The sequence below is a fragment of the Lagopus muta genome, chromosome 13 (assembly GCF_023343835.1).
Source record: "Lagopus muta isolate bLagMut1 chromosome 13, bLagMut1 primary, whole genome shotgun sequence".
NCBI classification, from domain to species: Eukaryota; Metazoa; Chordata; class Aves; order Galliformes; family Phasianidae; genus Lagopus; species Lagopus muta.
This window is the reverse complement of record NC_064445.1, coordinates 4,650,346-4,670,285: the sequence shown is the minus strand read 5'-3', so window position 1 is coordinate 4,670,285 and position 19,940 is coordinate 4,650,346. Positions and strand designations below refer to the sequence as shown.

At 43.8% G+C, this 19,940-nt stretch overlaps 1 long non-coding RNA gene across 1 annotated transcript; it reads right to left on the bottom strand.

The window, feature by feature from the left end:
* Positions 1-4,909: 4,909 nt before the first annotated feature.
* On the bottom strand, positions 4,910-10,015 carry LOC125699861 (uncharacterized). The gene is made up of 3 exons (XR_007379711.1): positions 9,004-10,015; positions 5,525-5,557; positions 4,910-4,940 (listed from the first exon to the last, which is right to left on the bottom strand). It is a non-coding gene; the product is annotated as an uncharacterized LOC125699861 (long non-coding RNA).
* Positions 10,016-19,940: the final 9,925 nt, after the last annotated feature.

Here is a 19,940-nt window from a genome sequence, read left to right as displayed (position 1 = left end):
TGTCTCATAAAGGACTTATAATCCAGTTAGATGAAGTTCCTGCTTTAGTTTTTTATCCCCCTCTGAATATGGAATATCATTCTCACAGGAAGAAAATTAAAGGACTTCAGACGCACGGTTGGATTCACAGAAATAAGGAGATAAAACAAAAACAGCACATTAAATCAGTGGGAAAGTTGCCTTTGAAGGATTCGACACCAAATCAAGATTGGACGCCCCTGTGAACCGCACAGGTAGGAGAGGTCTCAACTGGAGCTGGTGCCTTTCTCTGACAACCTGGCTCCAGCAGGGCCAGGATCTGGTCCTTTAGGTCTTCCACAATTTAGGTCTTGGATCTGGCACTAGGTCTTCCACAAAAATACCTTTTTGTTCTTCTCCTTATGCCTCTGCTATGGTGCTGCTGCTTCTGCTCAGCCCCCACCCATCAACACACTTCCGCTCACCTTGACCTGGTGGTATACATGCAGCATCCATTATCATCTTCAGCTCTCAGTGACACTGATGGTATTGAATCTACATCCTCCCAGGATGTCCCTTACAGACAGGATAAATCACTCAGTGGATGGCACTTCTGCTGCCATGGCTCCTTCAGAATAACAATGGAAAAATTTAATGTCACAAACCAAAAACAAGAAATCTTTGAATACATGAAACCCAGGGACAAGGCAGAGGTCAGAGAATGACACTGCTGGGAAGAAAATCATTTAGCATGAGGAACTGTCAGCAGTATCCGTTCTGCAGCCCCTCACTCCTCAATAACAGCTTCTATAAATCAGTCATTTAATAACATCAGCTTCTAGGCATTCCTCCATGGAATGAGAAAGCTGTGAAAGTCTGTGCATCACATGAGAAAAATACATTTTTAACACAGTGTGCTAATCACATCCATCCCCTCTGCCCTGAGTGTTCCAGCAAGGTGGTTAGCTTGGGGATCCTTTCCTAAATTCTCCAGCCCAGACTCATCCTCAGCCCTCTGGGTGGTGGGAACCCACCCAGAAACCTTTCCAGTAGCAAATTCCAACAGCCTTTATGAGCAGCCCACCCCAGCAGCCCTTCCACACCTGCCCATAGCCATGCTTTGGACAGAGCACAGTAGGTTTGCCTACTAGAAAGCCTTCTTCAACACCAGTGCATGGCCTGGGACATCCTCTTCTGCTTTTCCCAGCACTTTAGTGATTGAGAGGAAGGAACACCACAATGATAAAACACCTTCACCATGACAGTGATTGGGTTGCATGCTCTGTGAGAGCTGCACAGCGCCCCAGAGGCAGCAGGTGACATAGCCCTGCAAAAAGTAATAATGAAAATTTGCTCTTTGCAATAACCTGACAGAAAGCAAGGACACTTTTCAATATAAGTAACAGAACCCCTAGGTTAAGGGAGATTAACAGCAAAGAGCTTTATTAAGCGTGAATCATTTCCTACTTATTGTCCACAAACGCATTGGAGTGTGCTTTCCTTTTCTTTTTCGTAAGCCAAATGTGTAATTGGCATTATTAGTTTCCTCCTCCTCCTTTAGTTTTTAATTAGAGCATAGAGGGGGAAAATGCATTTTTGATATGAAGGAGAACTGAGCAAGTAGAATAATAATTCTGACTGTTTCAATTATTCCTTCATAAGATGAGCCAGATTTTTGTCAGAGCTCAGCTTTCACAGTCAGCGCCGGATCTGAGCTGTGGCCAGAACTCACTGTGCTCTGTGGGGCTGAGGCTCCAGAGATTCAGCTTTTGCCCCAGCACAACATGGTGCATGCAGAGCTCCACCATGGTTTGATCCCAGCACTGGGGCCAGACCTTTCAAACCATTGGCCTCATTTGGAAATTGCATTTCTAGAAAAAGGCAATTTCCCATCAGCAAAGTGCTGCCTTAGGTTCGAGGTTCCTTTCTTTGTAAGTTCTCATTGCTAAGGATACTTTCATGTGCTGAAAGGGATGATTGTCCTCCCCACCTACCTGCCAAGTTCAAAGTCACTGCATGATGCAGAACTGATTGTTCACCCCATCACTGCTCTAAATCCTCCTTCTGTCCCTTCCTCTCATCTTCTTTCAAAGCCGCATCTCCCCAATGGATCCTTCACTCCCTACCCACTGTGGGTAGAATCACACAATTACTAAAATTGGAAAACCGACTCCAACCCCAACCCACCCTCCCCACATCCCTCGGTGCCACATCTCCACGTTTCTCAAGGGACTGTGACTCCTTGAGGGCTGTGACTCCACCATGTCCCTGGGCAGTTGTGCCAGTGCCTCTCTGCTCTTCCTGAGAAGTTTTTCCTAATATCCATTCTGAGCCTCCTCTTCTCCAGACTGAACCATCCCAGTTCCCTCAGCTGCTCCTCATCAGATCTGTACAACCAGCCTTGCTACATACACACTATGTATCCATCTGAGCCTTTTGTCCCAAACTGATCTATTCTCCCTGAAGCCCATCATAAAATCACACACATAGACCTTGGGCTGTGGAATTTCTCTGCCTCTTTTTTACTTCCACATCTAGTTTAGGGGAAAGAAAGTTGAGACTAGAGCTGAGGAAGCCATAGTGACCTTTGAAAGCCCGTTCAGTTATCACCATTCAAAAAACACTGAGGGAATGTTTTCCACAGAAGGCACTTAAGTGTAATTATTATTTCTGAAGTAGCAGAAATGTTTCAGGTGGTGTAAAGCGTTTGCAAAACACTGTCACATGTATCTATGGAAACCACAAGATACAAACACCACATCACCAGGGCTCCTTTAGCTAGTTCCATTGCATTTTACTTGCATATTTACTCCAGCAATTCACACGCTGAATTCCAGCTTGGTTTCATTGATAGGCATGATTTTACAACGAGTGTATATTTCCAAAGTGGGTGTTAAACCGACAATCACTTCCAGCCTTATCTCTGAGGCATTTCAGAGCGAGGTGCTCAGCCCTGTTTGTGTTACATGTGGCAAATGAATTTGTCTCAGCTGTGGATTCAGCATGCACACAGCCCACTGAGTCACTTCAGGGCCCGTCTCTAATTAAATGTAAGCAAGTATTTGGATTAGAGAACCTCAGACCACCAAGGAAGATGAGAACTTGTAGTTCCTTCACAAGTTTAAATCTCTCTCTCTTTCACAGAACCCCAAACACCTTGTCAATCCTCTTAAATATAAGCTATAGACGCCTCTGAGGCAGCACGCTTGGTAGTTTATCTCAGGCACATTGTTTTGAATGGTATTAATTGTACCCCACAGCAGAGGCTTCCGTTGAGCAATACCTGCATGCACCACGTGATGGTGGAAGGGGATGGAAGGGGATGATGCTGTCTGGAGATGTGCTGCTTTCAGAGCAATGGAGATACGTGACTTCATTAAAAAATATCTAATAATTAAAAGAAAATGGACACTGCATATGCTATTCCCTGGAAAATGGTAACTTGCATCATCTCGCTATATATGTGAGCTCCATACAACAGATAAGCTTTAGAAAAGGCTTTTTTCTCCAATACAGATGCAAGAAAGCACAAGCAGGCACAATTTCTGCTAACAGGAACACAATCAGTTTGTTGTGCCCTTCATGTCTAGTTATCATATCACATCAAAGATCTATTTTTTAAGAGTTTCCTGCTTTAAAAAGAAACATCTGCCCAGATTAGAAATCTGCTACCTTCCCTAACAACAGCCAACAGCTGAGACTGGTGTACCTGCGGGAATTTCGCCTGCTTCTCAGCAGTGACGTTTAGGGATACACACAGCAAACACCAGGAGCACTTTGGTAAACAGAGCTGATTTGTTACACTGAGCCACCCCAGCTGAGCCAGGCGAAGGCTATGCTTCAGAAGATGGCATCTTCTGCCATCCCTTGGGTCTTCGTTGTCCCAATCCAATTTAACGCATCCATTTGATTTGGAAATGGACAAACCCTGCAGAATTCATAAAGGAGTAGCGTTTGCCCAGAAAAAATAAAAGCCCTACTTTGTTTAATGCAAGACTTAAATGCACACAGACTATAATGCAATAGGGAAGACTAACAAAAGCAGACATTGCTGATAAGCAAGGTGCTTATAAAGTTAGAAGTCTCTGCAACTTTTAGTAGACAAGAAGTCACTCATCAAGTCATTAAAGACTAATGAGGATGAAGGCAACATCAGAAACGTCAGAGTGCTTACATGGGCCTGACGCATTATTCTTTGAAGACAGCTTTTGATGATTTTCTAAACAGAATAATTTTTCTCCGTTGTATTTGATGTTGACATGCAATACACAACCGTGACATTAAGAGAACAGTTTCAGCATTAAGAAGAATCCCCCCAGTCTGTGACCTCCTGATATTCTCTGGGTGACACACAAGAGAAATCAGATAGGTCCTACTGTGAACTCTCCTATTCTTTGGCCACTTCCAATTCAATCTCCATTCTCTCTCCCCAGTAGGGCACACATTTAAGTGTTCCTCTCCTTATGCTGCTCCCATTTGAGGATGGTCCACTTCTCACAGCAGTACCCTGTGGCAGGGAAACACGAATTCACACAGGAAATCTACAAAGCAGAAAGTCGATCTTAGATGCATTCCAGAGCCTCTCTGGTTTTGAAGGCAGAACTGAATGGTTCTGAATGGTTATTATTGGTTTTGTGAACATTTGTTTTGCCTGATGTGGGCTGCGGGAGCTTGCCAATACATCTGCCAGCCGTACCCCCTGGGGAAATGCTTCCTATGGCACATTCTGACTTGAATTCCTCAACAGCAAGAAATGAATTTCTTTTCCAGTCACAGGATGGACTCTGCAATGTAGCTTGTTTTCTCCTAAAGTTCCCTGGGAGCATCTGCAGCCCAACCTTGCTCACAGGTCCTGCTCCCCATGCCTGTATGAGGTCTTCATCTTCCCAGGAGGAACGCTGGACAGAAAAGCTTCTGGAGGAGCAGAATGGGGTACTTGATGTTAGTATCCTCTTTATCACTACAGCCCCTGTGACAACATGCTGGAGATACAGATGATGACCTCACGTTATTTACACAGTGACTCAGCAGCTGAAGATGTTAACCCAGCCCCATGCTGTTAGTGAAGGAGGTATAATATCTTTGCCATGCTGACATTTATGGCGAGGGCAACACTGCGTTTGTATCCTTCAGCACCACAGTGACCCAAACCCACAGCAAGTACATCAGAGCTATTTCCAAAAGGCAATATAAAACAGAGTCTGCAGTGTCAGGTCCCAGGTAGGTGTGCTACCAATGCGCTATTCTGGGGCTGCTAATCCTTCAGGAAACAGGGGAGCTTTCTGGCACTACACAGTGGCTGCACTGCGCAATGAGGAAAGGCAAGGCTCCTGTTGGCTGCTTACCCCAGGTTACAGCTCAGTTTGGTATTTAATCATTCTGTCAATGGGCAGAGGCACTAAGCATCATGACAGACCTCCTCTAGCACGTCTTCCTTCCCAATACCTCTCCCATCCCTCCAACAAGGGCAGCCCATGCCTGGAGATTAAATCCTCTAGAATTTACAGCAGTGACAGAATACCATGGGTGCATTAAGACAAATCCAAACACAACAAGGCTTTCTTACCTTCTGCTTGAATTTCCTTTCAGTCACCTGGAGCTGAATCAGAAGTTGATCAGTTTGAGGTTTTTTTTAGATGATAGAAGAAACAAATTTCATTAGAAGTCTACAGTAAAGTCATGTTTGCTTTTGCTTTTGAAGTTTTCATGTATATTTTTAAAATAAAGGTTGTTTTTAAAAAAAAAAAAAAAAAAAAAAAAAAAAAAACTGCTTTGCCCTAAATAAAGTATTTTTCCCTCCTTTCTATCAACCACAGCCTTGCTATAACATTGAGATGAAAATCTGGTATTTCATTTTACTATATATAACTCAGTGGTCTGATATCCAGATATATTATTCTGGCAGGGAATGATTTAGAAAGGGGGGAAAAAAATAATGACCAATATATGAGAAAAAGACCACTGTTCTGAGACCTAAATAAGCTCCCAGAGCATCATATTATGGTGGCAAGGGGCTCACCATTGAAATAGAGGATCTTAGTGGTCTCTTCCAGCCTTAATGATTCTGTAAGCCAGTGACCTTGCAATGACAGCACACAACACTGAAGAACCAACGGTCCCTAACAAGATCCAGCAAATGCTAGCTTGGATTTATTCTGTGTGAAGTAGAATAAAGATGCAGCTTTACTGTGCAGACTGCCAGCATCTCTTCTCAGTGACCACCACACATGCCATATGGACCTCCCTCATACAGTTTAGTCTACCAAAGGCTATTTACAATGCTAAAAGTTGAACATTGGGGTAGACAAAAGCAAGGAGCAGAATTAAACTTCTGTTTTCCCTTGAGTTTCACTACCAAGCCTCTGCTGCTTAACACATATTCCCAATTGGCCAGGAGAAGGGCAGCAAGGCAATAACTCCTGCAGATGATGCTAGGGTAGGGTTAGATTAGTCCTGATCTCTAGTCATCTTAATTGGGCTCGGTCCACTGGAGTAACCCTGGCTACCCACAATTACAGCTGTTTCCATTCCACCACCTGTGAAGCCCATTGTGATGAGCTGCATGGAAGCCACATGGGAGCAGGGTCAGCCACAGCAGTGCTGATCACATCTGGTGTAAAAGCAGGGATCAGAACTTCAAACACCTGGAATTTACAACTTAATACTTTGAAAGAGGTGAATTAACCTTTTCTTTCCAAGTTCTATTCTTATTAAAAAAAAATAACTCCACACACTGCTCTTAGAAAGTTTCCTGTAGCCTGTATGCACTTATTATAAAGCCCTAACAACATCTACAATAGAAACATATTTCTCTACCTTTAGCTCCTTAATTCATCAACTATAAGAGTAAAAATCCACATCCACGTGAGTAAAATAGTTGCATTCATACATTAAATACAATGAAATACAAAGTGTGTATGAGATGCCTGTGAAATATTTATTTTATTGTAAATATTTTTTCCAGTAGGATTCTGCCTTGATCCTTTGTATAATATGCAGTTCTTCCTACCAAGTGCAGCCAGTGGAAAATGGCAAATACAATTTTTCTCTCAGTTAAGAGGATGACAATGATGCCCAATACATCAATGAAATCCGAGTCTGTGTTAGCATCACTGATGGAATAGAAAATTGGATTTCACCGTCTAATCCATTGTTAATGATTTTGCTTCATAAATACACTTAGTCTTCATTATAACTTGTTGTTGGAAACAATTTAAGCTTTGGGAAAAAATATTGTTGGAAGAATCAATTATTAGCATGGCATGTCCCACTATTTTGATTTATGATTTTTCATGGATAAGAAACCCTGAATCCAGGTTTGGCTGGAAGATACAGAATGAATGCCATTGCTTCAGCCTGATGGTAGCAAACAAGGCAGGAGGTTTAGATCACATCTACAGGAAGACCCAGCACACTGATTTCCCACAGGAGGAACTCTTGATTAATTTCATTAGCTCTGCAGGGGGTGAGGTAGGGCTGCACCACCTCACAGCAGTGCTGTATCAGAGTAAATCCCCCATGTCAGGGACCTGTGCCAGTAGGACGGGGTGGCAATGTGACACCACAGCACAGATGTATATAGATATAGGATATTCCAGGTCTTCCCTGGTACTCTTCCCTCACTCCAAATTAAAAGTCTGTTGCTGCTCTTCATCTCAAGTGTTATTCATGCCAATAAAGCTTGTTACAGCAATAAAGTTCTGCACATGTGCTTAGAGCTATATTCTGGATGTATGTCAAACAGGAGGAGATGGATAGGATATCTGAGCAGTGAGGCAGGACCTTGCCACACCTCCCACCAAGCATCACACCATATTCCTCCTAATTGTACTGTCTTAGCAGTCTGTCATCCATTGACAGCCATGAAGCACCAGCCCCAAGACACAGATTCAGTCCTTACATGGCCAACATCTCCCTGAAGAGTGAATCACCTGCAACATGAGCCTGAGAGGAGAATGAGACCCAAAGCTCCCTACAGGGGAGGAGAAGAGGCCAAAACTCACCGATCTATAAGCTAAACAAGCTAACCAAAGATGCAGATGTGTTGCTGACAAGCAAATTCAGTACCAGGCAGTAAGTGGGGCTGCCCTGAAATGTGTTTTTTAAACAAATATTGACCTTAGGAATTTAGAGGTTTGCCCTGGTCAGAGCAAAGAAGGTTGAGAACCTCTGGGGCTTGCATTGGTTCCAGCCAAGAAAAAAGCTCTACACTTGAAGGAAAGAGTGAGTAATATATAATGGAACATTTCCAAGAATAAAAAGTTTTGTGTTTCCTACCAAGCGCCACAGGAGAGTTTTAGTATTATGCATTACTTGAATCTTAGAATAGTTCAAGTAAATACACCACAAATAGCAGAGGAAATGTGTTTCAATAACACAGGTGTCCACATGAATATATGCATGAATCCTGGCACATATTTTTGTTTTGCTAAGAATTGAAAAGTTGCCCTCTGGCATTTCTCACTGCTGTTTGCTGTAAAACTCGGATGAGAATGCAAACAGAAAAGGACACAAAACTCACTGATAATCCTGAAGAAACACAGGATCAGCCCAAAAGGCTCAGGTTACTCAAAGCTGCCTGATGGATCCATATGGCAATAATTAAACAGCAGCTGGGCAGTAATTCCAGAGTGCCATTCTAACTGGACATCCCATGCAGAAACAACTCATATGAAGAGTTATTCAATCAAAGCCATCCCTATCACAGCACCCATCTTTCTTTCTCCCCCCAGTGGCCTATGAGCTACAAAGTTAACAGGCCATGGCTATACAATATGTTCATTTTTGTCTTCTGAACTTTTTGCTCCCTAAATCAAAGGTACTTTGCTCTAGATGGATCTTTAATTTGCTCCTTTAAACACCCCTGTGTTTACATATATTAAGAGATCATGGTTGCAGAGAGAGGGAAAGGGATGCTATGTTAAAAATAACTTAATGGCTAGACTATTCATTTGATGATTCAGAAAGAAGCAGAAAGTTTTGCCCAAAGAATATCAAAAGCTCTGATTATAAAACAGCATCTGGATTCTGCATGAATACACTGACCTGATAGAAATGTTAGCAGCCAAGAGACCACCCTGCAAACACAGCTCGACATTTAGTCCCATTTCAATTCCTTGGAGCAGAGGAATCCTGGGTAACAAACCATTCTGCCAAAAACCATTCACCATAAGGACAGCACTCTTCTGCTCTGGTGACATTTATTCTTGCTTTGTAATTTGTTATTCAGTATAATATTTGCAATAATACCAATGGCCCAAGAGATACCACGTTTGAGCAACGATTGTGACTTTTTTCCCTTTGCCAAAACAGTCTGGCAGCTTACTTAACTTGTGGGTTTCTGCAAACAAGTGATGCTCATTCTAAGTGTGCTCCAGCCTTGCAAGCTGACCATTTGGGTGGTGTTTCCAACTGCTCCAAACAGAGACCAGATCGCAGAAATGATGATAAGCAAGTGCTTATCAACAGCATTGCCTACATCCATCTTGAACTGTAACAGAGCTACAATGCAGATGGTGTGAAAGAAGATGAAATGAGGAAATCTGAAATTTTAAGAGACAGATGTTGTTTTCACCACAAACCATAGACTTTGTGGCCGCAAACAATACTGAGATGCCTGATTCCTTGAGGCATCAGACCACAGCTAAAGATCTCTTAAGACACATAAACACTTTGCTTTCTCATCTTCTTTACTGCTATTAACTCCTCTAACAGATTAATTTTCAAGCAAGAAAGAGCAGACATGCTCCTTCCCCTTCTCAGTCAGGCAACCACAGCTCCCAGCCTCTTTGCCCTGCAGTGGGACCTATAACAAAGCAAGTCTTCCTCTGCAAAGATACAGCAAAGGAAGTACTCAGATTTAGCAAATTACACAAAGCTTATTTTTCTGTTCATCTTCTACAAGGCTGCTATTGTCTGCTTGCGCTACAAATTAGATGCTCTCCTCACAGCACTGCAGTCCTTAGGATGACAACACTAGCATTCATAGCTGCTATGTGCTCCCAGGCACCCTCCTAGAGGAGCTCAAGGAACAGATAATAGCACTGAGCAAAATTCCCATCACCATGAGGTCCTTGTCACCTCTCCAAGCTGGCTCCCAGATTGGATCCAACCTCTCCTAGCAGCTCCTAGCAGCTCCTAGCAGCACCTACAGATCACCACTAGCAAGCAGACCCCACTCACTGCTCCTAGCTCAAGGAAAAAGGCAAATTCAAGCTATATACACTCCTTCTCCTTTGCTTTGAGCCTTTCTTAATGCATTTTGGCCTAAACAAGCTCATTAGCTTAATCAGCAGCCTCTGTAAACCCATCTCATTCTAAATGAAAGGGATAGGAAGCAGCAACACCTGTAGAATAGGGGTGAGAACTGCAGGGAGGTGACCATGAGTAGCATAGCTGGAAGAGGGTGAGTTAAGTGGATGTGAAGTGAGAATCCTGCAAAAACAGGCAAAGCAGAGAAATATTCCTAAAGCATGGGCATCGTGAGACAGAACTGCTGTCAGGCAGCACCTTGGACTGGCAGCTAAAGCATCCTTCTTGGTCAGAGAGACAGAAAACTGCTTGAAAAAAAAAAAAAGTAAACTTTTTTCCCCTGTACAAGAATGGTTCTGTACAAAAATTCTGGTGAATTTATGTGCTCCCAGTGCTGGTACCAACTGCTCCTTTAATCCCAGCATGGCCAGGGGAGCAACAAGAGGGTGCCCATGGGAAGGGAGCACAGAGATGATATCAAGCATCAAAGATCTGCACAAACAGTTTAGCACTAGTTCAAACATCTCATTAATTTAATTTAAGTGGAAAAGCTGTCAGCCTTAATTTTAACGAAACACTGAACCACAGGTGAACTTTGTGCTTAAGAAAACTGCAAAGAGAAAAATTCCACGTTTTGTCATCTACCACGCTATGGCCTTATTAACCCTTGCCTGAAAGGTGATGGAAAGGCAGCACAATAACTTCTTGGGAAGCCCAAGACTTCTGTAGGCAGTGCCACATCTGCACACTTCATATTTGCAGCAGAAACAGAACAGCAGCTGTGCTTCTATGATGTCATGGGTTATGAACAGGCTCCACAGTGAAGTGGCTGCAGCAGCAGGATGAAGGCTGCTCTCCTGTTACCATCAAGGGGAAGGCTGCCTTTTCTATTTGCTTGTTAAATTAGAGATGAGGCATTGCCCACCGAGAAATTCCCTAGGCTCGAGTTAGGCTGTGACAAGGCTGATAGGTATCTCCCAAAGAAAAGGAGCACAAGCATTGACTGGAAAGCCACCTGCTGCCATAATTGGCTGAGATGCACCTTGAGCACCTCTCCCTCCAACCAGCCCTTGCTCCAACACCCAGCACTCTGGGTACAGCCCTCACTTTAGACTTAGTTTCTTCGTGTAACCCACTGAAAAAATGCGATGCCACACCTGAATGTGACCAGGAAGGTCTGGTTGCCTCCTGCCTGAGTGTGCTGCTGGGGCAGGAATCCCTGCTGCTGCCCCTCTCCCTGATTCATGTAGTGCAAACCAGCTGGAACGCAGCCCCATCTGCCACCTGCTGTCCCGACAGCAGTGTCCATGTCCATGTGTCCTTGCCCCTCAGCACAACAGGAATACCTCTCCAAGATTTCAAGGAGACATCACTTTTCTCTGAGTCTCTGTACATCTCAGCTTCAGAAACATGGAAAAAATCCAATGTATTCCTCAAAGTGCCTTTATGCCTTGCTGGCTCTGGCCAGAAGCTGCATGGATGACTTAACGCGGGAGAAATGAGCACCAGCAACAGGGCAAGGGCATGGTGCATCCTGCCTGCCTGCCTGTCCCACGCTTCTTCCCTGCCAGGCTCCTGCCAGCTCATACTCTGAGTACTGTATGCAATATTCCCCCTGCACTGGTGCACAAAATCTCTCTCTATTTCAGCTGTACTCTTTTTTTTTTTTTCACATCCTCCTTACACGGTGCTTTGTTTTAAGAGTGCATCCTCCACAGTAATTTCATAGGTTTCTATTCCTAGCTCCAGGAGAGGGAAGGGAAATCTAATAATATTGATGAATAACCAAGCTGCTGCTAAGGAGTCTGCCTTTTATTTAAAAAATACCTGGTAGGAAAAGGAAAAAGGATGTCTCACTGCGGACTGTAACATGGGTGGGAGCTGGCAGATCAGGGGCTGTGCTCCCAGGCACATTGTCAACATCAGGGAGGCAAAGAGTGGGAACGCAGCTTCAAAGAGCGTGGGCAGCCTAGGAAACTTCACAAGAGCTGGCACCTTGAAAGGTGAATGCTGTTGAAAAGCGCATTTGGGTTTACTTCCCTTTGAACAAACACCCACCATTTCCTGGTGTTGTCTTTACTTTCTGAGATCCGTTCACTGAAGTCAAGCAGAATAAACAACACCGTGCGAGATGAAGGCTGCAATGACTTTGGGGCTTGTTGACAAGTGTCTTTTCCAAGTGGTTCGTGCTTGCAGCAGAGCCTTCCTGTTGGAACACAGAGTCCCACCCCTGCCCAAAGTGCACAGCAATAACAACTTCCATGCAAACCCAGGGCCATCAGCACCATCAGTTTGCAGGAAATTGCTCTGAAGCAACAGGGGACTTGATAAAAGAACAGTGGAAGGAAAGCGTTACTCAAAGTGATGTCAGCAGAGTTCATGTGGAAATGAAAAAAAAATAAAACAATAAGGGAAGAAAACATTATTAAATCGTAACGGATACCTTTGGGGTAAATGTACAGCTTCTCCTTTATTACCCTCAGGAGCAACATTCACCATTTAGCAGGGATATAAAGGCAGTGAAACAGGTCACTGGGGTTTTGACAAAAGACATCGATCAATTTGTAGGTGGGGGAACCCAGGAGAAGTGGGGCTGCATGTTCTGTGCCCCCACCCTGAGCCCAAAGCCCTGCTGGGGCTCCCAGCACATCGCTATGGTGCTGCAGCTGTTCTGCCACAGCTCCTTCCCAAAAGCATCATCTCATGGCAATTAATTAAGATATTAGAGACCCCACATTCTAAAAACTGATTCTTATCTTAAATAGTCCTCCCTGGTGCTAAGTGAAGGGAAAGTGCCCATCCACAAACCTCCATAACTGGAGCTGTTGTGTTCTGGCATAAGCAGGGGTGCACCACGTGTGCTCAGCAGATGGGCACTGATTGCCCTGGGCTGTGGGAGCTCTTCTAGACCTCACAGCTGATGCTGCTGCACCAGAAGCATTGCTTACACTGTTGTCTAGCCAGACAAGAATCCCCACTGCTGCTTCTCGCTGCTTTCAGGCTTATTTTAAGCTTTTCCACAAACCACAAGAAATTTTCTCAATTAGGCAGAGGGAAGCTTCTCAAAGTTGGAGGAAACGCCAAGGGAAGGAGAGGGGATTAAAACAAGACGAACAGCATAAATAAAGTTGGAAAAACAGACAGGAGAAGAACGCAGGTGTGCTAATCCACCTTCCCAAAGAAGAGCTGACAGAGCCACCTACTGCTCACTGAGCTCTGGCTCAACCTGCAAAGGGAAACGTGGGAGCATCTTCCTGATGAGAGCAGTGTTCTTAAGCCCATCAATTCATAACATCAAGGGAAATAAGAAAAATACTCTGTGGCATAAAGGGAAGATTGAAAGGCTAATGAATAATAGATTTAAAAAGAAGACTGGTATGTCCTGAATTCTCAAAATACCTCTAACATGTGTGTAATATACCATAAATACCAAAGCTGTAGTGCTGCCTGTGTGTGACAAGTCACAGAGAAGTCAGAATATGCTTCCTGAGATCTGAATCCTGGCCACCTAGCAATTCACTTTTACTAGGGGGGAAATGGGGGAAAAGAGGGAAAAAAAATTAATAGCATCTCTCAGCAGACAGTTATTTCTAGTCTTCTACATTGCTACAGAAGGGAACTATCATTTCATTATTTTGGTGGGTGTGATGGCACATGATGTACCGACCATATGCAATCAGAGAATCAAATGCTGGCTCAGAGCTGAAGACATAATGAGATACACACATCTTTTAAATGAGAAAAACGATTGAAAATAAAAGGCAGTACGGTGCTAAACACAGATGTCTCCAGCATTATAAAACTTTCTGGAAATGTAGATTCTAAGTTGCCATTGCTGCAAGTGCTTAGGGATCTTTTTACCTACAAATTGCCATTTTTACCTTTTATTATTTTATTATTATGTGATTATTAGGGCAACCTGACGGAGCTGTGGGTGTTCCTGTTCACTGCAGAGGAGCTGGACCAGATGGCCATTAAGGGTCCCTTCAACTCCAGCAATTCTGTGATTCTATGCCAAAACATTGCCAGTCAAGAAACTCTGAGATGAACCTGGGAAAACCTGCCTGTGACATCAGACATTTGTGATATAGGTTGTTTTGGTTTGGTTTTGTTCTCCCCAGTCTATCATGAAGAGAGAGATCTGGGAACCAGATTAAACATTTTTCTTATGAAGGGAGGGCTTATAGATGCAGGAACCTCAAGTGCTCGTTACTGGTTGCATAAATCCAAATTCCATTAGGGAGTCACACCAGACACAGCCCTGACTTCCATGCAGGAAACCTGCCCCTGGTCACATTCCCTGGGTGATGAGGAAGGATGCAATGGAAGTCAGCAGGCAGGAGCCATGCTGAAAGCTTCCTCTGCACCTCTGCCCTCAGCATCTCTGCTTGGAAAATGGGCTCAGCTCCAGTGGCCCTATATTCCTGAATGGAAAGCTGTGCTGTGTGGGGAGTGCTAGAAATGGCCTCTACCACCAATTTTGGTTGAGAAAATGGGTCACTCAAACTATCTTCTAATCGGCATGTAGCTTCTTCATCCTCTTTTCCCCCTGTCCTTTGTTAACTTCTACCAGTGTGACGGCTTCATCTTAATCCAAGGGAAAGTCCTGCCCACGGATCACTGCATGGATCCCACCTTGCCACCAAAATAACCCCATCCTGAGAGCAACCCCTATGACTGATGGCTGAAACGGGAAGCAGCGAATCAAGGAGGATGAGCACAGCGCAGCAAGCACCTCCCGCAGGGGTTTCATGGTCATGCCAGCAGCACCAGCTCATCAAACCCAAGGGCAGAACATGCTGTTCTCTCCGAGGCACACGCAGGGATCGATTCACTTGTGTACATGGAGCCCAGTAGCAGCAGCTCCAACCCAGGCACACGTCACCGACAGCAGCTGGTACAACGAGCTTCCTTCCAAACCCATTGCTGTAAGAGCATCTGGAGACCAATGCTGGCTACAAAGGCTCCCTTTCCAGGAGAACATTTTGCTTTGCTCGTCGTTTGTCTCTCAAAACCACGTTATCTTTGTTTTTGGTACTGAAAATGTATATTCCATCACTTTCATTAGGGCAGAGAGGAAATACGATGATGCTCATTGTTGAATGCAGAACTCTCATTTTTTAGCTACTCATAAAATTTTAGCACTTGAAAGTGATCCCAGGAGGGGTGTTTATTAAAGGAGTCTGAACTCATCTCTGGCTGCAACTGGCTCTGCTATCATGAGCCACATGTGGTTTCAAAGTGCCTCTGACAGCAGTCACCAGAACAATGTAATCCATAAGTTTACATTAAATATTTATACGATGCTACTTTGTGCTCTTCTTGGTTTAATTGGCCTTTGAAATTCATCAAAATCTATTAGCAAAGTTCGTTACTTAACATTGTTTGTAGCATTTAGTTGTAATGCTCTGCTAAACAAACAGGTCTGTCTGTCTGTACAAGCCATCTTATGGAGCAAAGGGGCAAATCCTGCTTTGCCCATGGCAGGCTCATGAAGCAGGATCCCATTTTGGACATGTGATCAAAACAGCAGGAATAGAGTTCTTTCAGAAATTCCATATGTAAGAGAGCAAAAGAAATTTCCAAAAAGAAGAAAGGTTTTTCTGACAGACTAAAGGATTTTTTTTTTCCCCAGGAAATTCGTGATATTTCAAATGAAATAAAGAATTAAAAACAAACAAACAAAAAACCCACAACAACCTCTAGTACAATTCAGTACAATCCCAGTTAAAACAGAAGGAAAGTCTTAGAAGTTAAGACTTCACAATACAGTCAGAACTTGTGCTTGTTGGTTGGAGTCTAAATGAAAAACAGCACACTTTGGCAACTCCAAAACATTTTGCAGATTTATGGTTTCAATAAAAACACTGTTGTATAAGACAGAAGGCTTCAATTTCAATCTAGAGTAATCTCATTGTCTCCAGTGGACACAGACATCACCAGGAACAGAGGGCGGACCGCTGTCTCCCACAGCTGCTACATTTACAACAGAGAAATTCATCAGGCAGGGAGGCAGGAGCAGGCTCTCAGACTGGGGAACCTGCAGGAAGGGGAAGAAAAGGGCACCAGTATGGGTAGAGCTCATTGGAAACATGGAGACAGATGTCCCCGGAAACACCTGATGCCACAGATGTGCCTTGGAGCATTGAGTTCCTCCAGTGTTTAATTTCTACCCTGCAGAATTCTTGGGTGGACATATTGCATCTTCATGATTTAAGCTGTCCAGACATGAAGGGATTATGTCATTTTAGTAATCCTGAAATGACAGTTGTAGAACTGCACCAAAACCACACTAAATCAAGGAAAAAGAACTGAGCTCTTTTTGATGTAAAAGGGGCAGTAAGAGGTTAGTTAAGAATGAAAGTTTCCCCTGTTGATTGCAGGTGAATTGGACTAGATGACCTCTGAGCATCCCTTCCCTCAAACGATTCTACGATCCTATGAACCTGCTATATAAATCTGGTATGCACCATCCAAAGCCACAGCAAGACAAGGACTTATTCAGTTACAGCTGCTTTCCAGCAAGTGAGAAGTAGCAGAAATGGAACAGCCAGACTGAACAGCCAGGAAACATTGCTAGGACATTGCTTGGAGAGCCAGGAGCCAGAGCTTGGACTAGAAGTTGGCTTGCAAGAGGCCAGGATTGCCAGTAAGAGAAACAGCTCTTCCCCACACAAATGTGAAGGAACCAAACTTTTAAATCTTTTACCCCAAAGGACACTCCCAGCCTCTGTTTCTCCAAAGGGAGGCAACAAGCTGGGAAAGAAACAAATCAAATGGAAGAAAATCCAAAATTCAGAGCTAGTTCTATGCAGACTAGCTAGTTAAAGGAAGTTTCATAGTGTCTTTTGCACAATGCAGCATTGTGCACTGACAGATCTATCTCATCATCTATTACAGAAGATGAAGATGTGGTTCTTACCTTTATTACTTTAATTAGTATTAGTTTTTGTGGGGTTTTTTACTGATTTTTATCTTGTTCCTTACATTTGATGAGGCTCATTTTTAGGGTTCCCATTACAGAGGATCATCTCAGCCATACCAACATCCTCTCTGCAGATGCTTTCCTGACGGAACTCTCAGGTTGAAGTAGGTCCCTCTCACTCTCAGTTTATATATTCCTGTATTCACAAACATTTAGAGAGGGTGAATACTAAAGCAGAAAGTTAAAATGTTTGGAAGGTTTTGTGCAAAATCCTCTTAAATGTCATTACAATGTTTATGTATTGAGTGTAAGTTCTCACAGAGGGCTCTCTTACAAATAATACTGGGTTTGGATCACAGCGGAACCTAGCCCATTAATTGCTTTCAGCCCCTTTTAGCATTACTGTATTTATAAATTAACAGCAAAATAAGAAAAGAGCAATACCCAGACATACAGACAATTACCAGTTATTACGTTGGAGCAGAGGAAAAAGCAAATTCAGAGTAACCAAGTGCCATCTGGTGGATCAACAGGCACCAAACAGGAGACATGGACACGTGGGAGTCAGGGGTTGGTCAGGCACGGAAAGGATTTGTATGCTGTAGGCATCATTATTGGCGATAAAAGAAATCATTTTGTTGGTATCAGACATGCAGTCTCTTTAAATGACTACAAACACTGCTGCCAAGATTTACAGCCACCCTGTTACTGTGACTCAAACAAGAAGTCCATAAAACTTTAACCACCCGGCTCCTGCATCACAGCCATAAATCCTGACTGTGTTTTTATCTCAGACAACACAGACCGGGCACAGAATGCAAAACTGTGCAGAAAGCACTGCTGTACAACGGGGAGCCAGCATTGCAGTCTGGGGCTGGAGGAGCAATCTGCCAGTGCAAGGGAAAGCTCCCCACTGAATCAAATTCTTCCTGCTGCATTGCTCTCCCACAAGCTGTCATTGCACAAGGGGTCCTTCTGCTCCTACCTCTACATCATTTTATAAACCCTGTAATAAAGTGCTCGGTGCAAGGGCAGCACCACAGCTCTGGTGCCCCAAAGACACTTCCTCTTGCTGACAAAGCTGCTGGTTCTGTTGCTGCTGGTTCTGTTGAACGTTGTTGTCTGAATGTAGAGAGGTAGGATTCAACCCATTTTTTTTCCAGTAGAGCCTTAAAAAAGAACTTCTTGAGGTATGAGGATACAGTCTCAGCTGGTTCCCAGCCCATTCCCACACATACACCTCACACTTAACACATCACCTCTGCACTCTCCCCTCCCTGTGGGGCAGCTCCAGCTGCTCTGTGTGCCACAGGTACGCCACAGACCAATTCTGCCTGATCACCCCATTCCCAGAGTCCTTCCCTCATGACATGGATTGGAGATGTTCTTAAAACCACAGTTATTCAAACCTGCAAGATAGAAAAGAGATAAATAATTTACAACTTGGGGAAAGTGTCCATTTAGATTAATGCGAGGCTGAAAATAGTGCTTCTCTCCAATTCACTGGATGACTACTATAACATTCAGTCCAGTTTAATGGAACGATATTCCAGTTACATGAAGAAATGTATCTGTCACTCACTTTTACTCCATCTATCTGCAATGGAGATGATTACTTTTAAAATATCTGCCTTCAGTGGACTTGCACACTTGGCTAACTTTTGAGATATGACAAAACACAAGGCCATCAGCTTTAAAAGAGAAATAACAGTGACCTACCTATCGATACAGATAGATCAGATTGGGAAAGGATCCAAATGCAGACAGGCTGCCCAGGGAGGTGGAGGGGTCACCATCCCTAGAGGTGTTCAAGAACTGTGGAGATGTGGCACTGAGGGACATGGTTAGTGGGCATGTCAGGGGTAGGTTGATGTTTGAACTAGATGATCTTAGTGGTCTTTTACAACCTTAATGATTCTATGATTCTACAGAAGGGCTTTCAAACCAGCTAAGTACGTCCTCCTATTTCTTTCTCCAGAGATCAGTTCAGTCAAACAACCTGAGAAGTGAGGCAGCTGAATGCCCCCAGGGGAATGAGAAGAGAGCTGAAATGCCCCACAAGAACCTGACATCTCCTGTATGAAGGTATGGGCAGACTACTTCTACTCCTCCCCTCCCATGGCCGAGGGCAGCATCACTGAATTCACAGCATGCAGCTATCCCTGCCTGACCACATTTACTTCCTGCCTGCTACTGCACACAGAGCATTTTAGCTGTGCCTCACTGAGAGAATGATACCCTCAGATCCATACTGGTGGAGCCAACAGTAGGTATTCTTCCATCAGCTGGTGATCCAAGCATATCTATAAATATATATATACAAATATTTATATGTATATAGATGTGTGTGTGTATCTCAGATAGCTTTTCCTTAAGAGGTTGGCCTAGGTGTCCCTCTCCTCATTACCACTCTGCCTCCTTGGGTCAGAAGAGGAAAGACACAGGGATGGATGTGTCTCACAGGCTGATGTTATTTTACTAAGGTAGCACTTTGGAAAATAACTGCAGTAAATTAGCACTTTGATGGCTGTATGCCAGCAGTGCTCATAGGGCCCCAGGAAAGCTGAGCTCTGCCCCAGCCCAGCATTCCCCTTTCCTGTTCAGTCTGGACAGTCTCTTAATGGGATTTTCAGACATGGCTGTGAGGGCAATTACCCAATCCAAACTGCACCATTTGCTCCCCAACTGCAGAAGAGCATTAACATCTGAAACCTGTTGATCACCATGCTGGAGGAGAGTAATTTTCACAGGTATGATTAAAAGTCACATTGCAGGAGGAAATGAGACCACAAAGGAAGACATCCCT